This window comes from Malus sylvestris, chromosome 3, assembly GCF_916048215.2.
Source record: "Malus sylvestris chromosome 3, drMalSylv7.2, whole genome shotgun sequence".
Classification (NCBI taxonomy): domain Eukaryota; kingdom Viridiplantae; phylum Streptophyta; class Magnoliopsida; order Rosales; family Rosaceae; genus Malus; species Malus sylvestris.
Window position 1 is genome coordinate 7,771,251 of NC_062262.1, and position 6,470 is coordinate 7,777,720.

At 36.6% G+C, this 6,470-nt stretch overlaps 1 pseudogene; it reads right to left on the minus strand.

The window, feature by feature from the left end:
- Positions 1 to 1,911: 1,911 nt before the first annotated feature.
- On the minus strand, positions 1,912 to 4,216 carry LOC126616921 (protein INVOLVED IN DE NOVO 2-like; annotated as a pseudogene).
- Positions 4,217 to 6,470: the final 2,254 nt, after the last annotated feature.

The following is a 6,470-nucleotide window of genomic DNA, read 5'->3' on the forward strand; positions in this document are numbered from 1 at the left end:
GTGCGTATTTTCAGTAGGCTCCAGCCTTAAAGTACGTGAATCTGTGACAAATGAAAGGATTCAATATTTTGGCACGTATCCACTAAAATAACTTAGGGAACTTTAACGAAAAGTCCTCGGTACTTTTCACTTTAACGAAAAACCACATTTTTACACTAAAAAGTCAATCATGGTACTATTCATTTTACCCTTTATTTTGTCCTTATTGTTAAAACTCAAAGTTTTCAAGTCCTTTTAATTAGTTTTCCTAATAACGGGAACTTCAACGAAAAGCCCTCGATATTAAGGTGTGCTATCCACACACCCCTTTTTACTTCTCCCACACCCCTTGTTAATTTTTGTCCTTTGATCTTCTTCAATTCATCTGATCTGACGGCCAAAAATTAAAAGGATGTGAGAGAAGTAAAAAATGGTGTGTGGATATCACATCCCATAACTTAACCATTTGGTCAAGACCTACCAAATAGTTAAAGTTCCGATAAGAACCTACAAAAAACCTAAATCAAGGTTTAGGGTTTTCCAAGCATTATGATGCTGTTCAAATTGATGCGAAATTTAAAACAAAAAAATGTAGTCATATTATGCAAAATTAAGAAAAATGTAGTCATACTTCATGCACAGCATCCAAACAACGATTTCAAATATTTCATTCGCAAAAAATAAGCTTTTTTTTTTTTTTTTTATCAATGTGTGTTCTTGCAATCCCCATCTCTCACATAGATGACAAGCGAAGATGTGTCGTGGAGCCTACCACAACGCTAGGATGGTTGTCGGAGAATGAGAGTTCCCGATTTTACTGAGCTATATTTCAATTTACACTAACAAGTATAAACACAACATAGGCAAAAGCTTTCCTACCAAGTTGTTATGATACAGGAGAAAACATGAGGAATTGATCGAAATCAAATCTACCGTCCGCATATCTATATCAGTGAAGTGATGAGTGATCTTCAGAAAACATCTCTGTGTTTGGCATGTAGGAAAACAATCAACATGAACTGCCTTAACCATGTTAGAACCGGGTAATTCTGAAGAAATTAACCATAGGGTGCTCCACTGCTCCTAGTGTGTGTTGGGGTTGTGTGTGTTCACGAGAACTTCATAGAAATTACAAAAGATGTTGTCAACTATATACTTCCTGTTAAAAAGTAATCTTGTCTTCAGCCCAAGACAAGTGATCCAACCCAATGCCAATGTGCAAATGCTAGAAAATTCTAGCACCAAAGTCGGTGCATCATGCAGGCATAACAATATGCTAGATAATTCTAGCATTATCCTATTAGGTTGGTGGGTGTGTGTGTATAATAATATGCTAGAAAATTCTAGCATCATTGAAGTCGGCAAACATGCCTATAAATAGGTGTGTGTGTATTGAAAAACAACCAAGAAAGAAAGTAGTGAGAAGTGAGAAGAAGCAAAAGCTTGTAAGAGTGTTTGAGTGTTTCCTCTTGTACTAGTTTGTGAGTGAATAAAAAAAATTTGTGTAAAAAACTTTGAGTGTTCGTACTTTCTCTTGCCTATCAATTCCGCTGCATTACATTCTTCTTTGTGAGATAAACATCTCCAAAGTAGTGAAGTCTTTTTAAGCCCCAACACTTCCATCCAAACCCCTCCGGCTAGCCCTTCCAAATTCAGTGATGTGAAACACGTATGGTCAAACAAGTAACAAGGAATGTACGACCAGAATAGTTTACAAAATGTTTTATTGGCGAGAAAAATAAACTCAACTAACACATGTACCAACAACAACCTTTGACAAAAACAAGAATTGTAGAGGTTCTTTTGAAGCTTCGAACCGAGATTTAAAACTGGCCCTTAGGCATAACAAGGGAAGATAAGACGGGAGTCCAATTCAACAATAAACCTTGCGACACACAAACTATAACATCGAACTGAACAATAGAATAACCAATTCTCCATTAACAAAAGTCCTACTATCCAACTTTTAACATAAATTTCTACATAAACCTTCTATCACCCAAGTTGAGAGCTCTACCTAATTCAACATGCATTTTTCTATAGCAAGTCAAATTGCAATATACGGACCGTCAGCTTCTTTTCCTTTTCTGGAGTTCAAACTGCTTCAGTAAAGCTGAGATAACCTCCTTCAGTGAGGCCCTCCTCTTTTGCTCAAAGTTCCATAATTCCGGTATTGCGTACCTACCACTGGGATTATACTCATTCAATTCCAGCAAGGCAGTTGTCACAGCATTGTAAACATGAACACCGAACTCATCTTTATATTTTTCAGTTTGTCATCTTTCTCGTCAATAGTTTGCTGTATTGTTAAAACAAACATAATCCAGTTAGAAGGGCATGAGAAATGAGATGTGCTGGAACAAATCAATTGAGTACAACAAAGTTAGAGCGAATAGACTGTACACTACACCATTGCCACTGTCATATAAATGGAGCCTGACTCGACACACAGAACAAGCTCCTTGTTATACAAAACCTAGCCAGTACGAGCTTCAGAAGCGTAAACCTTCAAGATGAAAGGCTATAGGAGGCATACGTGAAGATGCAAATTCACAGGACTAAACCTAAACCTTGAAGAAGAAAGGCCATAGTAAATATGAAAATGCCAATTCACGGGACTGGTCGCGCTTAGATATATCCTGAACAAAAACTGGTTATGGAACAATAACATGGATAACTTTTTTAAGTGAAACCGCATGCACTCATGAGAAGTACAAACTGGCGTAATAGGAGCAACAATCAATTGTATTCTATGGATGCTTGATAGTGCTTTACAAGTTAAAATACTTGCCTTCGCAACTCCAGAAGGATCCATGCTCATCTTGAATGGATACCAGCTTGAATCTGCAAGATAATCCTCCCACAAAGAGCACAGCATTGCTGCCTGGTCATCTGCTGCTTCGTCCATTGGATATTTGTAAAACTTGTTTGAATGACAATGAGATTACAGCTGGACTACTTGGGTGGCGTCTAACTAGTTATACTAGTTATGCGAAACACAAGGAGTCTGAGAGCTTTAGTATGACAAGAATTGTGGAGTTTTATACGTTGCAGCTGTTCTATTTTGATCCTTATCAAATATATACTAGTATATAGAGTCATGATAGGACTACAACTTATTAAGAGATAGAGATTATCACTCTTTCTGATAATAGGCTGGACTAAGTGAATCTCTAGCTAAATGGATGGATATATATAGTTGAAATCCCTGCTTCCTCACGTACGCTCTTGATATTATCTAAAACCCTATTCACTTAGAGAAGAGACTTTCGAGTGTTGGAAGTAGAAGACTTCTTCTTCTGTTGTTTCTTCAATGGCGATGCCTCCAGGTAAGTATCTTGCAGATTATAAACTGGTGTTTCTCTAGTTATGGTGAATCTGATATTAGTTGGTAATCCTAGGGTTGTGTTGGTTTGCTATGTTGCAGTAGTTTATTTATTCATATACTGCTTACAATATTTTCTCTTGCATGCAGTTTGAAATGGTTCGCTATCCAGATCACCCATTCTCTTCACGCCAATAACAGAAGGACTTGTTGATTCCCATCCCTGCAAAGTAGTCCCACCAAGCGACAAGAGAAAAATCACATTCACAAGCAAGAACAATAATTGCCAATTGAATTTAAAATAAATTAAAAAAATTTAAAAACACTGTAGCTAAAAATTTATGGATTCTCCAACCAATTGTATAGAGTATTCAAAAGATCAAACCAGAAAAGAAGCATATTATAATGAGAATTGCATGTTGCACAGTGTAAATAAATCCTCTATTGGTGGTCTCTAGACTCTACCACATGATCTTTCGAACAACAGAAGTGCTAATATATATACAGGCGATGTAGCAACATTTAAAGTCCAATGCCATTGTATACCAAGATTTCAAAAACTTAAGAATATGGTCAATGGGATCTGACATTGGACCTGCATAATGTAAACATCTAAATAATACAAAAAGAAATTACCAACAACAGATGCAGATAAGATTAATGCAGAATGATTTGTCTTTGATGAAAAGTTTTCTATTTTAGAGTTAAATTTTTTACTAATTTAAATTCAATGTAGATACCTATCCAAAATATTTTTTTGACAGATTGAATAATTGTATTTAAAATTAGTAGAATGAATAAAATACATGCACAGAAATTGAAGACCCTTAGCATACATACATTGATTAACTCCTTACGAGCCTCCTGTAATTCATCATTACTCATGCGCTCCTTTAGACCAACTCCAATCATGGGCTATTTGCCAAAATTTCCCCCAAAATTTCTCCCCAAACACCACCCAACCCAAGCTAAAACATTGGGCTAAAAGCCAAATGCTAAAGTTGGGCCAAATTCCCCCCAAACACGTGTGGACTCGCATGATTTTGGGCCAATCTCGGCCCAGTCACTCGCAGACGCGCCCCACGCGGGCTGCTTGCCATCACGTCCCAACAGCGTGGGACCCCAGCGTCAAGTGTCACATCCCGGCCGGGGTCCACCATATCTCGGGCCCGTTCCACAACTGTAGCACGATATTGTCCGCTTTGGGCTTACCATTCCCTCACGGTTTTGTTTTTGGAAACTCACGAGTGAGCTCCCAAAAGGCCTCGTGCTAGGTAGGGATGAGAATATACATTTAAGGATCACTTCCCTGGGTGATATGGAATGTTACATCAGGGCCATGTCGACCACTTGCCCGAGCCCAATGGCTCTTTTCCGCATCTGACGACTATCGTTTAAGGACTGTTGGTTGATCCAACGGTCCAAATTCAAATTTCATTTTTAAAAAATATGTTATTTTAAAATACATTGAATCCAACGGTTGAAATTGAATATACTCAAATCTAACAGTAAAAAAAAAGATCTAACGGCCCAAATTAAAATCCAACGGCTAAAATAATTAAATAAATTTATTTAACACAAAATTTACCCAAAAATTCTATAAATACCTATGTATTTGTTCAAACATCCACACAAAACTCAATTTTCTCATACAATTCTTCCAATTTATATATGTTTCTACCATTTCTTTCCATTTCCAAATTGTTCAACATGGCAAGAGAGCATGTTAAAGGTCGTAATTGGACCTGTGAGGAAGATGTTTCTTTATGCTTGGCGAAAGTTGAAAGCTTGCTTTGTGAAAAATTTAATGATTTTTCAATACTTATCGGAATTTAAATTTTTTAAGATTAAAATGTTCATAAAATTAATTTATAATAGTCTACGTATTTATTTATTTAAAAAAATTGATTTAAGAAAAAAATTAGCTTAAGTTCATTCTTTAATAATTCCGGGCTAAAATTTTAGCCCAGAAGGGTTGGAACAGAAAAAATGTTTCTAGGCTAAAAGCTAAATTTTCCGGGCTAAAAAATTTGGCTTTTAGCCCAAGGGTTGGAGATGGTCTTATAGCAAGTGTAGTGTTAAGAGCTTCAGCATTATCCAACTCCTCTTTCATATGTTCTAACTTTTCTTGAATGTTATCCATCACATGCCCATCCTCATCATCCCGATCGTGCTCCATTGGCTCCTGCTTGACACCTTTAACACAAAATTGATCCTTATATTGAAACCAAAACTTTTCCAAACACCTCGATTTTCCTATAAAGTAGCACAATTTCTTCCTGCCATTGTCAGTCAATCACAAAACGGAAATTTCAAACCTCATTTGTATATGATTAATTTGAAACATTTCTCCTAGGCTTAATAGAAGATTGAAAACAAACCGTTTGTGCAAAAATTGTCTCATCAGCCTCCGTATTGGTAAGCTTCTTATGCTGAAAGAAAAAGGTGCAGAATTAGCTCATATTAAATAATGTCATAGACGGTCATATTCTGGCCAGTCGATTAGCCAACGACAGAAATAAGTAATTTAAGCATACCTTTTTTTTTCAATTGCACGTCACGCTGGCCAAGATTTTTCTGAAGCTTTTGCTTCTGAACTTCGCTTTGATTATGATTCTTCTGAAGTTCTTTGTTCTGGACTTCACTTTGCTCAAACTTTTTCTGATGCACTTTTTTATCAGCTTTACTCTTTTTCTGCTTTATCTGGAGCTCCTTCTTCTCCGCTTCGCTCTCCTCGTGCGTTTTCTGAAGCCCTTCACTTTGGTCAAGCTTTTTCTGAAGTTCTTTCTTCTCAACTTCACTCTTTTCATGCTTTATCCGGAGCTCTTTCTTCTCCGCTTCGCTCTGCTCGTGCTTTTTCCGAAACTCATGTTGAACAAAAAGAGTATCCAAGATAATTCTAATTATCCCAAGAAGAAGAAAATAAAGCACACTCTTAAGAAAGCTCACAAAAACACTAATTAGCAAAGCTTTTCTTATTTAGCTCTTAGCTTTGTTTTTCCTTTGGATGATTTACAAGGCTTGGGGACTTGGGTATTTATAGCAAACCAAATGAAAGCTACTTAATTAAACTAAGATTATTTACTACCACACAAAACACATTAATTGCACCTAATTATTTTTTCCACACAACCATACCTAACATTGCCTAACATTGCCTAACTTT